The sequence below is a fragment of the Macrobrachium rosenbergii genome, chromosome 45 (assembly GCF_040412425.1).
Source record: "Macrobrachium rosenbergii isolate ZJJX-2024 chromosome 45, ASM4041242v1, whole genome shotgun sequence".
Taxonomy (NCBI): domain Eukaryota; kingdom Metazoa; phylum Arthropoda; class Malacostraca; order Decapoda; family Palaemonidae; genus Macrobrachium; species Macrobrachium rosenbergii.
Window position 1 is genome coordinate 29,730,985 of NC_089785.1, and position 23,157 is coordinate 29,754,141.

A 23,157-nucleotide genomic window follows, 5' to 3' on the forward strand; every position below is an offset into this window, starting at 1 on the left:
AATCGCCTTGCATTGAATCATTTATTTGTATATTTTCATCTACTTACGTATTAAATTAATAATCTCTTTATTATTGATTTAATACGTAAGTAGATGAAAATATATAAATAAATGATTCAATGCAAGGCGATTTGCTTTACAGTAGTAGTGCATTGCAACTTTACTTGAACTTTCTGAGGTTCTAACGGCACGACATTCAGTGGCCCCTTCGGTGGGCTTGTGCCATATGAATAGGTTTTGTCTTCTGAATACTAACAATAATAATAATAACACTTTTCACCCACAGAGTAGTATGTATTGCAAGTCCACAGTAAACAAAAATGAGGACTTCTCTTAGGAGAGGCAAACAAAACAAAGTTACAAATATCATTCATTGAAAGTTTGTAAATACAGTCTTATCATGACGCGGAGTAACAAACGAGACAACATCCGTCATCGCCGAAGAAGCCCCAGGAATCTCCTTCTCAGCTCGGTCCCGTTCCTGTGCGGGGTCGCCGTTTTGGATGAGCCGCATCCATCTACCTCTGCGGTGCACTTCTGCTTCGTCAAGTCCCTCTCTCTCTCCCTCAAAACTCTTCCCTCACACAGTTTCTCCCTCCATCTCTTTCCTGGTCTTCTTCTTCTAAACTGCACCTCCATCTCTGTAGCATTGATGGTGTTCCTCCCTTCTCAGTTAAAAGTGTCTGTTCTCAGTCTCCCCTCCTGCACTTTCTTTTTGATATCTCAGCCACCTTCGTTGACCCTTTTGCTGAGGTCCCAAGAATACTCGTGAATGTTAACGGCGACAAACGGGGGAAAAACAAACACTCGGCTAACTGGAGCCATCCAAAATTGTGATGTGAACTGTCCCTTGTGACAACTCCTCAATGTCTGTGAATGCATCAGCCTCTCATGTTTTCGTTATTGGCACTTTCCTGTTCAAATGCTGCAGCAGAGGTGCTAATCAGATCATATTTTGCTTGACCTGACACTAATAGAGACTAAATAAAAAAATACTCATAGTGGCTTGTCTTGAAATGGAGAAGCAAATCCACATGTTTCCGCAGTGCCCGCTGTGTATCCGATAATGACTGTGGACTAATTTTGCCAACTTTAACATGACAGTACATCATGGAATGTAGCAACTTTTGTTTAAATTCCTTCTGAGTTCCAGAAGTCGTTTATTCCTCACACCTTGGACTGTGGAAGTCTCCGTGGGGATGTCGTCCAACTGGGACTTCAAAAGTTCAAGCGGAGACGCAATGCATTACTACCCTAATACTGTTCTCCTTGCATTTGAATACGTTTTTATCAATTACTTTATTTTTTCTTTTTAATAAGTGAGATCTCTACTTTCTGTACTACCCTTTACTTTCCCTCTACTTCCTAATGAGCACCATGTTCTTTGGAAGCTTGAATTTCAAGTCAGTGGCCCCTTTGGTGGTGCGCTTGTTCCGTATGAATAGGGTTCGTCTTCTGAATAATAATAATAAATAATAATAATAATAATAATAATGAAAAGGAATCTCGAAAAACTAGATGCCGAAGTAGCTTCACTACTCCTGCATATAGTGAGAAAAGTGACGGACTCCTACGGAGGCAGGATGCAACCCGGAACCCCACACTATAAAAGAAAAATCCACCCAGTCGAATAGGATGACTGTGATAGACAAAAAAATAAAAATAATAATAATAAATGCACATAGCTTTTCCACAAGCCCCAAGAAATAATTCACATTCTGCACAGAAGCAGCAGATCTCAAAAGTGACAATACCAGTTGATAATTTGTGCAATGTATAAATAAAAGCGTGACGTCCGCTTTATTTACCCTGACCTCAAAGTTCATCCATCCACGACTTGACCACAAATGCTCTCATCTTCCGTATTCTGGCAGCGGCAGCGATAATGCACGCGTTTCTCTGATCTTTTCCCGCTTTGAAATCCTTTTATTCCTCTCACCACTGGATGGTGAAAACAGTCTCCCTGAGGCGCTGTGCAATTAGAACCTGTTTATTTATTTGCTAATCTATTTTTTCTTTTCTTGTAACTGATCTCTTCTGTCTATATTTCCTATTAAATTATCTTCTGTAACTTCTGTAACTTCATTCAAATGAGCACCACCCTCTTTGGAAGCTTGAATTTCAAGTCAATGGCTGCCTATGGGCTTGTTCCATATGAACAGGGGTTTATCTTCTGAATAAAACAGTAATAATAATAATAATAATATTTGTGTCACAATCTTATATCGAGGCTGCCACGATAGCTTCCTTGAGACAGAAAGCTATCCTAACTTTAGAGACTGGATCAAATTAATGCTCCGAGGAACGAAGACCATTTTAAGCGACACTTCCAGTGATACCTTCTTCAGCCACTGATAAGGAACTTTGCAAGACTATGGAGAACCAAGATTTGATCCTATTTAGGGACAAATTGTACTGGCATCCATCCCCTGTCTGTGTTCTGACAAATGAGCCTTGGGACTGCAGAACTCACAAGATTCAGTCCTGAGGAAAACCATCCTAGTAAAAGGCAGCGCTGTGTTCCCTGATTGATGACACTCGGCACAAAAAACGCCCCGTATTCGCGGTCTCACGCATTTGCGGGTTTCTCTGTGGAACATATCTAGCCATTTTTCGCGGAAAATTCGCCCATTCGCTGTATTTTTCACTGAGAAATATTCACTAATTACTGTATTTTCATAGAATTTTCATGAATAAATGCACTTTTTGTGATAAAACTATTAAAATACTCAGGTACAGGCAGTCCCGGTTTCTGACGGTTCCGGCTTCACGACGTCCGAGGTTACGACTTCTCAAATATATTCATCAGAAATTATTTCTGGCTTACACGATTTCCGGGGTTACGACGTGTCGCCGATCCGACGGAAGAAATATGGCCCCAAAATGGCAGAATAATCATAATTTGAGGGTTTTTGATGTAAAACTCAATAATAATGCAGTTTACATCGTTTTCAATGCACCCAGAGCATTAAAGTAAGGTTTTCTTATGATTTAACGATTTTCAACGATGTTGTGATAATTTTCGGTTACGACTATTAAGAACGGAACCCCTCGTAAACCGGGACCGCCTGTATAAGCATTTTGACAGGGTTTTTCTTGGTTTAAGCTATCAAAATGGGCAGTTCTAAGTGTTTTTAGAAGGGTTTTAAGTATTCGCGGATTTTAGCTATTCGTGAATAGCTAAATAAAATAAAACACTACTTTCCAAGCCCTAGTTTCTGCCTCAGAAATAGAGCATTAGACTGTTCTTTTATCTTCTGAGTTTTCAGTTTCACTGGCAAATGCAATAATAAATTTTCCACACTGCTGTCACTTTTCCACGTAAGTGAGTGACTTGGTTAAACGGCTCACGGTCTCTTTCAAAAATGCTTCTCTCAAAACCTATTCATTTCCCGGTTGAATTCTCCCAATTTCCCAATAATAATCTTGTAGAAAATGTTCTTTATCTCAACGCTGTTCAAATGTTTCAGTCAGACGTATTGAGACTAGTTAGTTGGAGTCGCTTTCTTTTCAAGACCTTTTCATTTTATTTTTCAGTAAATTTGCTACTTAAAAGGATTTGCTTTTCCACAATGCATTTAAGAATACTGTCTAACTCTTCTTCTGATGTAATTACGTAGTATGCGCAAGAGAAAAAAAAGAAGAGAGAGAGAGAGAGAGAGAGAGAGAAAAGGAGAGAGATGGAGGTAGGTGCATTTCTCTACAACGTCTCGGCTCAATGGTTTCCGTTCCTCATCAATTCATCAGCTTTGTAAAACATTCCTGTCTTTCTTAAATTCCCTTTTCAAGTGTGGCTGTTCATATGTCTCGTGAGGTGTGCCTTATGAGAAAAGGCTTTCCCACATTCCCAGCACGAGAAAGGCTTCTCTCCCGTGTGCGTCTTCATGTGGCTGGCAAGGGCGTTCTTCAGGGCAAACGCCTTCCCGCACTCCATGCAAGAGAACGGCTTTTCTCCGGTGTGGGTCTTCTTGTGATGCGTGAGAGGTCCCCTCTGAGAGAAGGCCTTCCCACACTCCTCGCACGAGAAGGGCTTCTCCCCGGTGTGGACCCTCATGTGCACGATCATGTGGTTCTTCTGGGAAAAGGCTTTCCCACACTCGGGGCACGTGAAGGGCCTCTCCCCATTGTGGACCTTCTGGTGTCTCGTCAGAGAATAACTCAGGGAGAACGCCTGGCCGCACTCCTCGCATATGTACGGCTTCTCTTCGGTGTGCGTCCTCTTGTGGATCTTGTAGTTGCTCTCCCAGGTGAAGGCCTTTCCGCACTCCTTGCAAGTGAACGGCCGCTCTCCCGTGTGGATTCGCATGTGAACCGTCATGTGGTTCTTCTGAGTGAACCCTTTCCCGCACTCGCTGCACGTGAAGGACTTTTCCGCAGCGTGGCCACTCCTTCCTTTCTTCTTCAGTCCCTTCTTGCAGTGGAGTGGCTCTTCGTCACTCGCTGCCTGTTCGATTATGCACGAATACTTCACGTCTTCTTCACCCGTCTCACGGTACGACTCTGGCTCCGTTTTTATTTCCACGACCGGCTCCAGAGGCAAAGACCTGTCGTCAGTGGGTGCAGCACTGCCCACGAAACCCCCATTTTCGTGACTGACTGGAGGGACAAACAGAGGATCTTCCAGTTCACTTTTCACAGGATATTCCAAGGAAAGTTCTGCATCCATCTTAGCGTTCCGTCCTTCGAACAAAAACAACACTAACAGTCTAAATGACGTAGGTTTTCTTCCTCATTCACTCAGGCATCTTCCTTCATGAGGGACTTCCATAGAGGAGCTCTCTACGCCTTAGAAATTTCCATGAATTTATCCCACTCACAAACAACACACGAGAAAGACTGTTCACAGCTGGAAAAATATACGAAATGCACAACTTCACACGCAAATCTGCTTAAAAACTAATACCTGAGAACATGTGCTGTAAATTACGTACTATAGCAACATTTGCTGGGAGTACAGCCTCATTTCACTGCCCACGGCACAAACCTGACATTCAGAACATAATTTATCTTCCTCACAACTTTACAGTAATGACAGAGTAACCTGTTATCATTTGACTTCACAGACAATAACACCCTCCAGTTTACATAACAAGATCAAGTGACATCTGACAGGTTTTGAAAATGCTTTGAGCAAACGTAGCCTAGTGTGTACCAAAATGCTTCAGATATGGTATGTGTGTAAGTACTTCTTCCTGCTATGCCTGAAGCTCGCACAAGCCAGAACCTGCTGGAATTCCTGTGACCTCGACGAAAGAAACCAACGATTGTTCATTTGGGGAGGAAGAGTCTGAAATAGGAGAGTACAATTAGAGAATATAATGCAAAAATTGAGAAATTAAAAAGCTTAATTTAAAAGTTTCTAATGAACTTCACAGGGCAACGAAAACCATTTGAAAGGAAAGGAATGGAATGGAAGATAGAATTTAGGCCTAAGGCCACGTGCTGGGACCTATGAGGTCATTCAGTGCTGAAAGGGAAATTGAGAGCAGAAAGGTTTGAAAGGTGTAACGGGAGGAAAACCTCAAAGCAGTTGCACTATGAATCAACTGTCAGGAGAGGGTGGAAAGGAAGATGGAAGAAAGAGAATATGAATGGAGGTACAGTAAAAGGAATGAAAGGAGTTCCAGCTAGGGGCTGAAGGGATACTGCAAGGTTCCTTAAGTAATGCCTACAGTGCACCTCATGCGGACTAAACCTTTACAGGGTTTTCCTGATTTGCGAACCTGAAGTCTTTTTTTTTTTGTGGGATTACCTTGGACGAAAGCTGGTCCGGTTGTTGAAGCTTGGTTGCAAGGTACTGTAGTTAATTCAGGACAGGTGAGTGAGGGGTGGGGGAGCTCACCCGCTCACTCGACTAACGTGCACTTTCCCTAGGGCAACAGGGACAAGTGAAGAATGGGTTGGAGGTGGGATTATGATACAATACTTCAGGTGTGTATATCTATGACAAATGCAAAGTTATCTCGAATTAACAGTCTATTCCCTTCCTTCACCCAACCAGGTCTACTTCTTCCCTTGGGCAAGCGATCCGTAACAGAACCTCCGTGCAGTTCAGAAACAGCATGCTTTCCTGATCTCTGCAGAAAAGAACAGTAACAAAGAGGTCAATACTTACAGAGTGTGTGAGCCCTGTAAACAGAACCTCCGGAATGGAATGGAATATAAAATTTAGGCCAAAGGAAGCGCTTAGCACGAGGTCATTTTGCTGACTGGGATCTGACCACTTTTACCAGTAAGAGAAACTTCAACGGCAGCCACGGTGGAGATAACAAAGCTCTGTTCTGACGGCCGTTTCAATGTTGAATTGTTTTCATGTTACTGTTTCATTTCAGTACAGTATGATATAAAGTCAGCACAGTACGGAGTGTTTTCTCATCCTAAAACACAGTACTCTGTACATACAGTACTGTATGTACAGAACAGGCTCACAAATCAAAACTTACAGGTGGCAACGGGGAGCATTCTGAACACAATTCCAATTTGCGATCCTGTTTGTTTGTAAGTCGAATGTTCTTAAGTTGGGTGGTGTCCCCTGATAGACGAAGATTTGTATTCTAGCACACTGAGCATGACGTGGGAGAAATGCGGCGTTCTTATCCCACCTTAGGCTACCCGTCATCACCTACAGTAGCAGGTTCTTAATTTTCTCTAAATGCGTAGGCGTGCGCTATGGCTGGAAACTTGGTCGACAGACATTAGGTCAAAGTGACAAGGTGCCAATCAGTGTCTGACTACAGACTTTAGGGTGAACAGCCAATTAAATTATGAATAAATATTAAGAATAACTCTCTTCTCCATTCGCAATACTGAAGATCAGTGAACAGAAAAATGAAGAAAAAATAAATGGTGGAATATCCAGTAGACCAAATGCCCTTTCGGCTAAAGGTCTTGCAAAATGCCCAGCTGCCCACGTTATACCCTAGCAAGACAGTATCTACCCAAGGCTTTGATTTTTCATCGTACAAACACATTCCTTTCAATCCTCTATTGAAACAATGAGTAAACCAATGACATGTATCAATAACCAATTTTACCTGAACGGCGGAAGCACCAATACGCAGTAAATGTCTCGCTGTGGAACTCTCAATTCCAGAGGTCCATTATTCCTCACACCGCCAGACTGTGGAACAGCCTTCCTACTGAGGATGTCGTTCGACTGGGACTTCTGGAGTTCGAGCGAAGATGCAATGCGTTACCACCTGAATACTATTCTCTTTATTTTTAATACATTTTTATCTATTTATTAATATGCAGTAGTAATCTATTGTATCTTTTTAAATAATAATAATAATAATAAATAACTACTTTTGCCATACTCACTTAAAAAATAACTTGACAGAAGTCCAACACTCACAGGACATGTCCTGTTGACATCCTCCACACATCTAGACAACACAACAACTTCTAGATGGTTGGTTAATCGTCATCGGCCTCTGAAGTATTTGACGATTTCAGCTGCCATGCATCTGTAGAAGAAACGTCAAAATTACAAATGAAGTTCTGGGGTGTCTGTTAAGAGATTTATGACTCCTGCCTTACCTAGGGTAAACTTTTCCTGTAAAGTGTGTGCACTTCAGTTAGTAACTGAGCAGTTGCGAGAATACAACTTATGAGTTATGACTTGGACCATCGACGGATGGTCTCTTGTCTGTCGCTTTTTCATAAGTTGTATTTTGAAAGAGATTTTCCACATTCACAATTGATCCCTAATCCCCCTTTCCCTGCCGAGAGCGGCCAGATTTGCTGAACGGCAGAAGCGCCAATATGCAGTAAACGTTTTGCCTCGCTGTCGAACTTCTCAGTGCCAGAGGTCCTTTATTCCTCACACCGTCGGACTGTGGGACAGTCTCGAGGATGTCGTACAATTGGAACTTCGAAAGTTCAAGGGAAGAGGCAATGCATTACTACCCCTAATTCTATTCTTATTGCATTTTGATAAATTTTTATGTTAGTTTATTTTTTCTTTTTAATAAGTGAGGTCTCTTCTTTTTGCATTTCACTTGACCTCCTCTTACTTCTTCCTAAAGAACATCATATTCTTTGGAAGCTTGAATTTCAAGTCATTGGCCTCCGCGGGCTCGTTCCATAAGAATAGGGTTCTCCATCTTCTGGATACAATAATAATAATAATAATAGAACCACCCAATCTTCCAAGATAATTTGTATTTTTCCTAGATATACAAAACAGTGCCGATCATATACAGGAATCTTTTGTTGCGAGCCAGAAATCAAATTGTTGAGGCTAGTGCACAATTGTTGCCGGGACGGCCTTTTTGTGGGATGAGACTATTTCAAGAGGAAGCGTGTCTTAGGATAAACTAGGGCGGGATAGTGCTATCAGTGCACCTCACACAGTGCACTGTAGGCATTACTTAAAGGTTCTTTGCAGTGTCCTTTGACCCTAACTGCAACCCCTTTCGTTCCTTTTACTGGACCTCCGTCCACATTCCCTTTCTTCCATCTTACTTTCCTCAACGCTCTCCTAACAACTGTTTCATAGTGCAACTGCAAAAAGGTTTTCCTCCTGTTACACCTTTCAAACCCTTTCATTCCTCTCACTTTCCCTTTCAGCGCTCAACGACCTCGTAGGTACCAGTGCTTGGCCTCTGGCCTAAATTTTATATTCCAATTCCAAGACCAACAAAGCTGCTACTCTTACGACGGCAGTTGATCAGATATTGACCAGTGCTCAGAATGTACCTTACCTTACAGACCTTACAGTTCGTTCGGGTTGGCCCAGGAGGTCCCTCAGTGTGAGGCACCTTTGATGTCTACCAGAGAATTGCTAACGCATCTTCCGGTATATTTTGCATCTTCCAATCTTGGATGGTTTGTAACAGATCACTGAGAGAGCTCATGGAAAGTCAAAGAACTTTATTATTATTATTATTATTATTATTATTATTACAGTAAATGCCCCGTATTTGCGGGGGATGCGTACCACACTCCCCCCCCGCGAATAGCTAAAATCCGCGAATGCTTAAAACCCCTCTAAAACACTTAGAACTGCCCATTTTGATAGTTTAAACACACGAAAAACCCTGTAAAAATCCTTATACTTGAGTATTTTAATAGTTTGATCACAAAAAGTGCATTTATTCATGAAAATTGTATGAAAATACAGTAATTAGTGAATATTTCTCAGTGGAAAATACCGCGAATGGGCGAATTTTCCGCAAATAATGGGTAGACATGTTCCACGGAGAAACCCGCGAATGCATGAGGCCGCGAATCGTGGGAATGCGAATACGGGGGTTTTACTGGTATTATTATTATTTATTATTATTATTATTATTCACTTGCTTGAAACTGCCAGCGTGGATTTAAAAAAAGTGCCATCTCCTAGTACCAGCTTTAATACCACTCACTTTGCTAGGAGTTTTATCTCGGCTACAACACAAATGTGGAATAGTTTGCCCAGTGCCGTCGTGGGATCTTCTGCTCTCCAAATGCTTGAGCAAGGAGCAAGTTCATTCCTGCTTTCCGGTGACGTCTCCTGAATCTCAGGGGTATGTTGGTTTTATTTTCGATTCCCTCACATTGATTTATTCATCACCATTTCCTGTAACTTGTCTCTTTCTATCTCTGCAGAGTGATTTCCCTTTGGAGTCCCTTTCGGTTTTAAAAAGTCTGCTGACTCTGTCCAGAAAAGTTCTCAGCTGACGATTTCAAGAAGGAAAAGAAGGCAAATAACTCGGCACAAGCACAGAAAGGCAGCTTGGGTTATCGTACGAAAGGTGACCATCTATCGGAGCCCTAGAGGCCTAGACTATAGGAGATGGGATCGCTTGAGGGAAATGTTAAAGGATGACAGTTGACGACTGAAAGAGACCACGGGAAGGTCACTCAGGACCTTGCCTGATCTTTTCGAATAGAATACATAGAATAGAATCTAGAATTTAGGTCATAGGCCAAGTGCTGGGACCTATGGTCAGTCAGTCAGTGCTGAAACTGAAGCTGAGAGTCAAATGGTTTGAAAGGCTTCACAGGAGGAAAACCTCGCAGCTGCATTATGAATCAACTGTCAGGAAGGGTTGAGGAAAATAAGAAGGAAGAAAGAGATTATAAACAGAGGTAGAGTAAAAGGAATGAATGGGGTTGCAGCAGCAGCTAGGGGCCGCTGCAAAGAACCTTAAGTAATGCCTACAGTGCACAGCATGAGTTGCACTGACGGCACCATCGCCCTACAGGGCTGATCCTTTCGAGAAAGTTACATGCTACCATTTCGTTTCCTTAACATCAAACCAAGTTCTTACTGCCACGAAAAGGAACCTGAAGTCGAAGAAGAATGTCGATGCTGGAGATTAGAAAATAATTCGTTGTTCTAGCATCCATCGCGTACCGAACAAACTTGACAACCCAATCAAGGCCAGCAAACGCGCAGAAAATAGGGACAACTTGCCCCGACCTTGCTCACAGAAAAGAAGACGTTTGATCTCACTCACAGAAAAGGTGACGCTTCACCGGCAGGCGAGAATGGAACGCACCCTGCCGATCACTGCTCGCTGCTATTGAACCCCCTCGTTACCAAGTTTCAACTGGCCGCTTCCAGCCTAACCCACTCCTGCAGCCTAACTTTTTGCTTGCGCTTCCCAACAATATATATGCCATATGAACTTTATTATTATTATTATTATTATTATTATTATTATTATTATTATTGTTCAGATGATGAAGCCTATTCGTATGGAACAAGCCCACCACAGGAGCCACTGACTTGAAATTCAAGAACCTTCCAAAAATTATGGTGCTTTATAAGAAGAGACCTCACTTATTATAAAGAAAAAATAAATTAATAAATAGATAAAAATGTATTAAAATGCAGGGAAAACGGCATTAGGGCAGTAATGCGTTGGATCTTCGTCAGTCGTCAGGCATTACCTATAATTCTAGAGTTCTTTTCCAAGGCAGCCTGGCCCAGGCTACAGTCCCACAGGTCCGGCTAGTCTAACGGAAAAGCCTAACCTCGCGTAGAGGCTTGATAAAGGCCCTTCGTTATAAAAATGCCCCGAAAACTGCACATTTACGAACAAAATAAACGCTCGAAATGCGATAACACGTGGAAAGTTATTAAATTGACCTTTCCCACGGCAGCCTAACCCATTTTATTGAATAGGTAGGGCTCTTCAACCGAACAGCCTAACCTACTGAACTGGGGTTGTTAAAATCCCATGATATCTTAATAAAAATTATCTATATTGAAAAAATCATTAAAATTATAAATTAGTGAACAAAAAATCCCAAAATACAACAGTAAAATTTAACCAGACTTTTCCTATTGAAGAGTTAGGCCATTCAGCATAACAGCTCAACCTACCATCCTATAGTGGGGTTCATAAAAGCCTATAATTAATTAATATAATTAATCTATATTGAAAAAATAATCAAAATGATAGATTTACGAAAAAAATAAAAAATTTGATATACAAGGTTAGGCTATTCAGCAAAACAGCCTAACCTACCAGCCTACAGTAGGATTGATAAAAGGTTATATATAATAAATTCATAAAAATAATCTATATTGAAAAAAATAATCAAAATTATACAATTATGAAAAAAATTCGGTAATTTTAAAGTAATATTTTGTCGGCGGGCTGCAATAAACTGTAAGTAACCTTTGAAGCCTACACGACTTGTATTACCTAAGCCGGCATTCCGCAGCGAGCCCCCCCCCCAACCCCCTCCATAGCCAATACGGCAAAATTGCAACAAGTAAACACCCATAGGGTACATTAGGACGGTATTTTTTGGGGTGTTTATTGGTTACAATTTTGCCGTATTAGCTATGGAGGGGCGGGGCGGGGGCTCCCGCAGAAACATTAGGGTCGGTATTTTTGGGGTGTTTATTGGTTACAATTTTGCCGTATTAGCTATGGAGGGGGGGAGGGGGTTCGCCGCAGAAACATTAGGTCGGTATTTTTTGGGGTGTTTATTGGTTACAATTTTGCGTTATTAGCTATGGAGGGGGGCCTGCACGCAGACAGCCGGCTTAGAATTACCAAAAATTCAAAATATGTTAATTTATAAGGTTATGCTATTCAGCAAACCAGCCTAACCTACCAGCCTACAGTAGGATTGATAAAAGATTATAATAAATTGATAAAAATAATCTATATTGAAATAAATTGATAAAAATAATCTATATTGAAAAAAATAATCAAAATTATACAATTATGAAAAAAAAGTCAAAATATATTAATTTATAAGGTTAGGATATTCAGCAAAACAGCCTAACCTACCAACCTACAGTAGGATTGATAAAATGCTATAATTAATTAATAAAAATAATCTATATTGAAAAAAATAATCAAAATTATACAATTATGAAAAAAAAGTCAAAATATATTAATTTATAAGGTTACGCTATTCAGCAAAACAGCCTAACCTACCAGCCTACAGTAGGATTGATAAAAGGTTATAATAAATTCATAAAAATAATCTATACTGAAAAAAATAATCAAAATTATACAATTATGAAAAAAAAAGTCAAAATGTTAATTTATAAGGTTAGGATATTCAGCAAAACAGCCTAACCTATTAACCTACAGTAGGATTGATAAAATGCTATAATTAATTCATAAAAATAATCTATATTGAAAAAAATAATCAAAATTATACAATTATGAAAAAAAAAGTCAAAATGTTAATTTATAAGGTTACGCTATTCAGCAAAACAGCCTAACCTACCATCCTACAGTAGGATTGATAAAAGGTTATAATAAATTCATAAAAATAATCTACATTGACAAAAATAATCAAAATCATATAATTACGAAAAAAAAAACTCAAAATATGATCATTTCCGGTCAAAAACGACCCCTCGAATATTGACCTTATTTCAACTGACCCCAAATTTTCCATTTTCTCTATTTTTTTTTAATTTTATTTAATTTCTTTCTTCCTTTTAAAGTTATCTCACTTATAATTAAAGCCAGGCTTCGTTGGTCCTACTTACGAAATGGTATTTTGGGCAGGGTGGTCCTAATGTAGTTGTTGTATTAATAGTAGTAGTATTAGGAAGGATTTGCCTCTGGAACGGCTCATCCTCCCTCTTTTTTTTAATTTTATTTAATTTCTTTCTTCCTTTTAAAGTTATCTCACTTATAATTAAAGCTAGGCTTCGTTGGTCCCTACTTACGAAATGGTATTTTTGGGCAGGGTGGTCCTAATGTAGTTGTTGTATTAATAGTAGTAGTATTAGGAAGGATTTGCCTCTGGAACGGCTCATCCTCCCTCTTTTTTTAATTTTATTTAATTTCTTTCTTCCTTTTAAAGTTATCTCACTTATAATTAAAGCCAGGCTTCGTTGGTCCTACTTACGAAATGGTATTTTGGGCAGGGTGGTCCTAATGTAGTTGTTGTATTAATAGTAGTAGTATTAGGAAGGATTTGCCTCTGGAACGGCTCCTCCTCATTATTATTATTATATTATTCAGAAGTTGAAGCCATAAATCCTCTATTATGAATTCCTTCCTATTTCCAATTTCTCCTTTCGACAGATCTTCAAATAGAAGTAGGATATTAGCCATCAATTCCTCTTTATTCCCTTGATATTATTATTATTATTATTATTTTTGGGAGGAGACCTTCCCTGAAGGCAGTTGCATTAAAAATCATAGCTGTTTCCACGGCATTGATTTATAGAGTCTTTTCTATTCTTCTTCTTACCTTTTTTTCCTCAACCTGTAGCTGGTAGATCAGGTTTCCCAAGGACGTACATAGATTTCCGTTTCGTTAGTTTTATTTCCTCCGACGTTTCAAACGCTCCCTGGCGTTTATCTTCAGAGAGTGGAGGAATGGCATGCAGGTTACACCCCCGCTTGCTATGTAGCAATAGCAAGCGGGGGTGTACAGCTGTCAAGTACACCCCCACCTGCTATATGTATAAAGTCACCTACAGAGCCGTCTGTGAAGTCTCCACCGAACGTGTCATTCGCTAAGTCTCCGCTGAGCGAGTTTTCTATGGTGGCGTCCCATTTTCTTCGCCTGTACAATTGGTCACGCCTTACGTGCCAGGGCACGCGATTTCAATCATTTAAACTGTGTATATATTTGTTCACCTGTTGTCAATTGTGTAATTTGTATTTCTTTGTTCACAGGCATCAAGATTATATCCATATTTGAGTTCTGTCTGTTTTTATATTGTAAAGTGTACCGCTCGCTGTATATCATCGTTAATTATTATCGACCTCAGGTCGCTCACGATCTTCGTCGTCTTTCGCGGCACGGCGCCAGTCTGCCGCTATATAAACCGCCTGGATCTTGAATAAAGCAGCAGTTCTCTTTTACCTGCTCATTTTTTTTGCACCTCTTACACATGTACCCTTGTAACCTGCATGCTATTCATCCACTCTTTGAAGATAAACGCCAGAGAGCATTTGAAACGTCAGAGGAAATAAAACTAACAAAACAGAAATCTTTGTATGTTCTTGGGAAATCTGATCTACCAGCTACAGGCTGCGGAAAAAAAAATAAGAAGAAGAATAGACAAGACTCTGTATAAATCAAATGCCGTGGAAACAGCTATATTATTATTATAATTTGGCAGCAGACCCTCTTTCAAACAGGTTTTATTGAATATTATTGCTGCTTCAGCTGCATTTATTTTGTAGAAGACTTTTCTATTTTCCTTATTGCGGACTTTTCTTCACTGGAGGTGCGTGCTAACAGCTCGCCTATATTTGTCATTTCATGGGGGAAAAGTCAAAACTCTGGATTCTGCTTTCTTATATATTCTATACAGTTAGAATATTATGACATATAGTTGTTGCCGCGACGTTTCGACAGACTCTTCTGTCATTCTCCAGCGGGAGATAGTAGAGGACTGGCAGGTTGCATAGGTCCCTCCGAATTTATAAATTCGGAAGGACCTACAGTGCAATGGGAATGCATAACCTGTGTCTGGCGACCCATGACGACCTTTTTCTTCTGTCAGAGGTAGAGGCATCTTAAGAAGGAATGCAGGTTCAAAAAATGATGACTGAGTCTTACTCACTTGCTGACAGTAGGCTTCTTTTCCTGTCCCACTCCACGGGAGGCATTCTGTGGAACCCATAAATCCAGCTGTTTGTACAATTGTGCGGAGAAACTCAAAGTCATGTGGCGGACTCCATATTAACTGCCAAATCCACCCTGTCATAACACTTGGAAAATAAGAAAATTTGGTCTTTCCACAAAAGACTTCATATTTTCAGTCCTCCTGATGTCACCTGGAATCTTATTGCACAAGAGGGGTGTAAATTTTCAGACACTTAAACCAACATTCAAAGGGCATCTTGGTTCAAATAACTTTAAACCATCTGTGTGGAGTACAATCATCGGCAGTATTGTAAGCAGCAAGTCTTTTCAATATTTTGGGCATCCAATCTAGGCAACCAGTACAACACAAGTAATACAGGGAGATTAAAGTTAGTTATTTTGGGCTTGTGTGTGTGTGTGTGTGTGTGTGTGAGGACATTGAAGGGAATAGAATATATAGAATTTAGCACTGAAACTGAAATTGAACATATAAAAGTTTGAAAGGTGTAACAGGAGGAAAAGCCTCGCAGTTGCACTAAGAAACAATTGTTATGAGAGGGTGGAGAGCAAGATGGAAGAAAGAATATGAATGGAGGTATAGTAAAGGGAATGAAAGGGGTTGCAGCTAGGAGCCAAAGGGTTGCTGCAAGGAACCTTAACTAATGCCTGCAGTGCACTGCATGGGGGCACTAATGCACTAACCCCCAAGGGGAAAATGCTAGGCTTTGTCACTGAAATACTCAAGGTACCAAAATAGTAAAATACCAAGAATGCCACAGAATAAAGCAAACTCACATTCTTAGTGAACTCCTTTCGCCCTGTGGTACCAAATTTGTTCCGGTAAACAATCATTCCAGTATGCGACCACATTTTCCAGGAGAGGACGGGATCCGAAATAAAAAGAATACTCGTTTTCATTATCTTTTATTAAGACTTAGTGCAAAAATAACAAAATAATGTGATTTTCATAAGGCCATTTCGAAACACTGAAAAAACACCTTCAATTTTATTTCTACGAACATGGGAATTTCTCCTAGTGACAAGTCTACACAGTATTTTAAAGAACTCAGGACAAATCTACAATTATTTGAAGGAACTCAGAATTTAGTCAATGAAAATAACATTCAACTGAAGAACATAAGCACAAATATGACATCACAGCACTTACGCCTTTAGATAATTCGCTAAGAATTAATCGTGAGAAGAAACTTATGGAAATGAAACTTTTGTGGACCGAGATTCATGTATTTTGTTACTGATAATGGCACTGCAAAATGTTCTTCATATATCCGAGACATTGTCAATCACCAAAGCAAAATATCGAATGTGAAATCCCAACCACGCTTGCTCATGTTTCACGGCCCAAGGGACACCACTCCACATGAGGTAACTCTTTGCAACTCACGTAAGCCAACATCTTTCCTTTTATTCTCGCTCGTTCGTACCTGATTTCCACCTAACGGTAGTAAAAAAATGGGTAATTGCCATAACTCAAAGCAATGAACATCATTTCTTTAATCTTACTACTTCTCATTCCTGCCCAACTCTTGAATGTCCTACCTGGCCACACAATGCCATGGCCTTCTTTCCAAGCAGCAGTTTCCCAGACAATGCTCGTCCTGCATGTCAAACTAGCATCACATCAGTAAGGATTAACAGCACCAGATAACTTTCCTGATTGACACTGGTCAACGTGATCTGAGGACTACGCTATCTTCCCTACAAAAGTTCCACTACAGGAGATACTGCAAGTCCTAAAAATGAGTTACTGTGTTTAAGTTATGGAATGTTATAAGGACTGATTGTTGAGAATATATTATAAAGGCATTTAAGACTAGTAACATGAGCAAAAGACTTATAAAACCCTTCAGTGTTTATAGCAAAAGGACTGTCAGCAGTACAGTATAGAGTAATTCAGTGTCGATGATAAATTCCTGGAGGAAATTCGTGTGAAAGTACAACTTCACAATGTCGAAACATTTCTCTCTTTCTTCCAAGTCGTTGAGTAAAAGAGCCTTCCAAAATTGTTATTAACCGGAATGAGAATGTTGATAAGTGAAGAAAAAACATGCAACTGCTCTTCCGCCTCAGAGAGAACGAGGTTGATTCTGCAACCTCGAAAAGCTCTGCCGAAACCCACTTGCACAAAAGGGTACGACAACACGAGGGCTTCACAGTACCCTCGAAGTCTTATAGATGAACACGGCATAAAGTGCCCTTCGGGAGGAACTCGATACACACAAATGCAAAACGTCCGTAATAAAAGAACTTAACAAAGAGAACTTTATCTCATGTATCCTAAGTTTATACAGCTGAAAGAAGTTTTAGGTTATTTGTGTATTGGCTGACTGTATCAGGTCGCAAGACCCAGAAGATAAGTTATTTTATCAGTACTTGCATTCTTAAATTTTTCTTTATATGTTTGCTAATTGTATTCATATGAATAAAGTTTTATTTGAATCTCAACTCGATTTTGAGTAATATGAAGAAGGCCCTATTATCAGTCAGTTGAACGACAGCACTCAGTACAAAGTGCGATGTTTACATTACAGAATAAAAAATTCCTGGTTTAAAATATCACCATTCAAGAAACTTGGCATAAAAATAAAAATTAAAAAAAGCAAATTTTAAGTATTTTTCACTTGAATATTCACCTTCACAATAACCCCACTTGCAGAAGTCCATCTGCACATTGAAAAGATGGTGCCAAAACACAAGCATGCCTCATATCTTGCAATTTATGTGGTCAGATGGAGTCTACAACAATTTTGTACAGAAGAGGCGAATATTTCATGTGTACATGAAAACCTTAAATATGGGACATAATTTCAAGATTAAAATAAGTAAAATGTGCTCATTTCCTTAAGATTGTTATGTAAAAGTACTAAAAAGATAAATTATTTGTTGACACAAACCCTCACACTTTAACTACACCGTCACCGTAGAGTACAGCACTTCTGAAATTTTTTCGTCATTATGAAACAATGCTGTTGCCAATAAAATTTCTTCATTGTAATGATACAGTGTTGTTGCCTTTACAAAATTATTAAATTAAAATAAGTCCAAACGATCTAAATACAATACTTCAAATATAAATTTACGCTTCTAAATTCTGGAAAAAAAGGGAGAGGTAGGCCTACACTTCACTGACAAGAACGGTGTTATGGTCTCTGATTTCAGTACGTTCGCCGATACGACCACCGATCCAAAGACCTAGGTAACAGGTCTCGCTATCAACAGTTCGATGTCAACAACAATTTCAAAAGGCCCAGAAAACTGATACCACTTCTCGAGATGAAATCATGCCTCAAGACGGCTGTGTATCCCAGCACTAAAATCTTGTCTTTCAACGAAATAGACACCACCTTCCTAATGAACATTCAACTTACAAACATTCTGAGATACAAATAAACGGGATCGCAAATTAAAAGTGTGCTCAGAGAGTTCTCCTTTGCCACCTGTAAGTTTAAATTTTGTTTTGCATGCCTACTTACACAGGCATGAAGAGTACAGTAACCAACTTAAAAACAATTCAACATACAAACGGCTGTCCAGAACATAACTCGTTTGCAAGTAGGGTGCCGTCTGTATCACCTTATACGGCTCTTTTTCAGGCTCTGTAGAAATGAACATTCATATATATCCACCGGACATTCGTTTATTTCCAAAATTAAATTGGTATATTAAGAGATTTTTTTTTTCATTTCATATACCTGCTACGCTTGCATATTAATATCTACATTAGACTAAATCATGGGTATCTGCTGGGGAAGAAAGTGGGTAAACTGGCATTTTAATGAGAAACTCTCTATGGGGCGCTGGGTATTTGCAGTTTGCCTGCCCTTTGGAAAAGTCACAGTGGAGACCCACGGCCTAAATTCTACCAAGTTAAAGGATTTACAAGAAATATACCAATACAGGCATTCCCTGGTTATCAGTGGAGCTTCCCTTCCTGATGAAAAGACGGTAACCGAAAATCGTGATAACCGGAAACCGACGAATATTGGCACCAATAAGTGGGGATTGGTGCCTCTGTTAGGTGGGTATCTGCGCCAATCTTTGGTTATCAGTGCCGATAAGCAGATATAGGCACCGAAAATCCAATCACTGTCGTCGCTACACAAGTGCCGTAAAACCGGATCACCGATATCCAGGGACTGCCTGTATTTGAAGTTTGCCTGGCCTTTGGAAAAGATACAGGTGGATAACCACAGCCTAAATTCTACAAAGTTAGAGGAATTACAAGAAATATACCAATAGTTGGCCAAAATACCCCCGAGGCATCGCCATCACACCCTGATACTCTTCACGGACATGAAAAACACACCTCTGCTTCCGCTGACACAGCAACTTTATCGTGCACCCTTCCCTGCCGCATACAAATCACAGCTTCGTGTCAAAACGACAAAGTGGAATTGTGTTCTTGTGACTAAGAGTAACTGTTTCAACACCTTTTATTTCATTTTTCCTCTCAGGAAGACCAATCACATTGCCAATACAAAATGTTTATCAAATAAAAAGTATTTTCAAACCTTTGAAAAATAAACTGACATCACACTACAGTGACAAAAAGCTTCACCCCCAAGATTTAGGATTTTGAACTGTTACTGGAAGACCACACTTGTGCTTACATGAAATACAGTGCTTTCAAACACAAGTACGAACACTGTACTTTCAAACATCATCAGAATACACAATGCTTCCAAAACGAACTTGGGCTTCTCATACTGTTTGAATTCATTTCTGTCATAAGTTGGAAGTGAGTTCCACACCGTCATATGGTATTGGGAAGTTCGTATGATACACGAACCTATTCAGAGCTGGACAGACGAAGCCTCAGGTATGAATCGAACCCCAAGCCACACAAATGTGCAAGTTTGGTGCTCCAGCACCGAGCCACATTGCTTCCTAGTACCTGTATAGTACATCCTTCAAAAATGGGGCCCAGCACTAAATATGACAACTATTTTCGTGCAGTGTATGATAAAATGAGGTACTGTAACTCATTACACGGTGAATGAAACATAGCACAGAATTTATACAGTAACTGCAGACAAGGCCCTACTTACAAACATTCAGAGATGCAAACAAATGGGGTAGCAAAGTAAAATTGTGTTCAGAGCGCTCTCCTTTGCCATCCGTACGTTCAGATTTTTTTCCATGTGATTATTCTATACAATACAGTACTGTAGTACAGTGAATTGAGTTTTAGGATTAAAAATATACAGTACTGTATTGACTTTAAATCATACTGTACTTAAATAAGCATGAAGAGTCAAGTAACCAACTTACAAACAATTCAACAGGGTAAGTAGGGTGGTGTCTGCAACGTATTAACTTCAATAAAACTCTAATTCACAAGATGATTAAACCCACACCTCTGAAATGAAAGGCAAGGGTGCTACCAATCTTTCACCTGCACTTAGATTACATACTCAGTTCCTCCTTGACGAAGATTACAGCAGGTACAATGCTCTTCAATAGAATCATTCTTAGACTGTATCACAGTAGAAATTGTCCCTTTACTTATCTCAGCACGGCAATTCTATATAGACTTAACCCAGCTACCATTAGAAGTTTAGGGAACATTAACTTAACTACTTGGCAATTTTTTACATACCATCAGCTCTCTGGGATTTGGCTTTTTAAGTGACAAAATCTGACAGTTAAGAAAGATCATTTGGTACAGCATAAAACCCACAGCCAACAGTAATCCCATAACATTTCTATAAAGCCAATTGAACACAAAACCTTTGTGGTAACACAGCTGATATATAATAAAGTCGGATAAGCTGAGATGAGCTAAGCTGAACAGCTAATGAAATGGAAGAACATTCTCTGTTTGTCTCAGTCACCTGTGGCAAAAGATCCATGTCCTGTTCCCACTTCCAAGGGGTGAAGGTTGCTCACGAGCAGCAGAGGCAAGCTGACAACACGGCAAGGAGACCTACGCAACTACGAACGCCCTATTCCTAGCTTTCCAAGCTCAAATGGATGTTAAAGTTGCATTGCCAGTGATGATGCATGAATTTGGGATTGTGGGCTGGACGTCTGATTTTGGAGAATTAGAATTTCAAATTTAGGCCAAAGGCCAAGCTCTGGGACCCGTACAGGCAGTCCCCGGAATACGGCTGTCTCGGTTCATGGCGTTCCGACTTAACGGCACTTGGTTCACGGCTCCGTTATTCTGGTTTTTGGCACCGTAACCCAGTTTTACATCGCCGTAACGGCGCTGTAAGCACTGTTTATTCCAATTAGGATTGTGGCGTTCTGGTTTACGGCAATTTTCAGTTTATGGCGCACAGCCGGAAACGGAGCCCCCGCTATAAACCGGGGACTGTGTGGGAGAAAAACCTCAAAGCAGTTGCACTATGAATCAACTGTTAGGAGAGGGTGGAAAGTAAGAGGGAAGAAAGGGAACATAAATGGAGGTATGCTGTGTATCAGGTCCACAACAATATTCGGTGGTGAATTATTGTTGATTTTATAAAAAAAGTTACAAAACCTTTCGAATCCTGAAGATGAACCCAGGACAGGGTTCGAAAGCTTTCGTAACTTTTTTATAAAATCAACAACAATTCACCGCCGAATATTGTTGTGGAATATACATCATAACCTGTTCTCGATCTAGAGGAGAAAGACCTACTAATGGAGGTACAGTAAAAGGAATGAAAGGGGTTGCAGCTAGGGCCTTTAGGGACACTGCAAAGAACCTTAAGCAATGCCTACAGTGCACAAAGTCATGATGGTTTCTCTATCCTTTCCCCAGTCTTGTACACTTTCCGCCCTGAGTTCCTAGTCAAAGCTCTCTCTCCTTGATCTGAACCTGGGAAGTGGTCTGCATCCTCCTCTTTCGATGCCTACCACTTTTCTAACCGATTACTCCGCTCACGTTCCCATCCTGTGCCTAACTTGCCTCAGTGTTAAGAGATATCAATTCTACTTAGGTCTATCAAAGGAACTGTTGGTCACCAAAACCTGATGTTTTTCAACTCAACCCATAATGGGCTGAACTGTAAGTTTCCATAGGTGCAGGGCATTGATAAACTTGCGTCAGCATTTTACAACTATTTGTATGGATGTTTATGGAGCTACTTTTGGCCTACTGTACTGTATTTTATTTCTATGGAACATACAAATTACAGGCACTGTTCATGAGAATGCAAACTGCACAAAACAAAATGAAATAAAATGGTTTCATTTCTCGCCATCAGAAAGAAAACATAACTATTTTAATCATCAATCCAGGTGACACTCCCCATTAGAATGTATAAAAAGCAACTACGGTCAACTTTATTTTGAAAACAGAGGTCTTCTGCAATGTTATCTGTTGTTATTCTGCAACATCACTTCAAGAGGGTTAATGAGCATTCTCCAGTGTGTCATCCAGAGTCTTCTGAATAATAAGGACACAGTGGTTCTGACAGCAAACCTCACAGACACTCGCAAAGAACTCAAAAACAGGGTTACCACATTTCAATGTGTGCCACGTGGCACATTGTAGATGGCACTTAAGTTGCGTTCTTGCTGTTTTTAACTTTTCATTCCTCCGTTTTAGTCTCTTCTGACTTAACTGGCCAACTTCTCAAACTTAGATTAGCAAAGCCGTGACTTGCTGGTCTTGCTGAACTAGGACCTTGATCTAACGGGTCCCCATCAGGATATTGTTTCTTCCAGTTACTCTACAGAGATCAGAAGCTGAACTGAGCAGTTTAATGGGTATTTTTGCCCTCCATGGCCAAAATACAGATATCTCACCCTCCTGCTTTTATCAGTTTATGAGATCATTCAAGATATACTTATTTCCTTCATAGTCAGGGCCAAGGTATACCCTCTCTTATTTCTTCTCACATCTCAACTTTCAGCTAGATGTTCCATGAACCATTCTCAAAATACTACAGCTATATAACAATATTTACCTTCAAGCCTTTTGCTAAGCATTACAACAGTCTCCTGACATGTTAAGAAAAAGGCAATGCTGAAATGACACAAACGGTTTCAAACGACTACGCCCTTACCGAACTGTTTATTGGTCGCTTGGGATGAACGATTATCACTCCCTGAACACCTGCCTTTCAGTCCAGTTCTACATTAGCTTCTATAGATATTGTATTTTCTAATAATGCATTGCTGTATAAA

At 40.0% G+C, this 23,157-nt stretch overlaps 1 long non-coding RNA gene across 2 annotated transcripts; it reads right to left on the reverse strand.

Annotated features, from left to right (window-relative positions):
- Positions 1 to 3,524: 3,524 nt before the first annotated feature.
- LOC136829842 (uncharacterized) lies at positions 3,525 to 13,124 on the reverse strand. 2 transcript variants are annotated; one of them, XR_010850505.1, is made up of 5 exons: positions 12,956 to 13,124; positions 7,321 to 7,466; positions 7,035 to 7,165; positions 5,753 to 6,077; positions 3,525 to 5,287 (listed from the first exon to the last, which is right to left on the reverse strand). It is a non-coding gene; the product is annotated as an uncharacterized lncRNA (long non-coding RNA). The 2 variants fall into 2 exon arrangements; XR_010850504.1 differs by lacking the exon at positions 5,753 to 6,077.
- Positions 13,125 to 23,157: the final 10,033 nt, after the last annotated feature.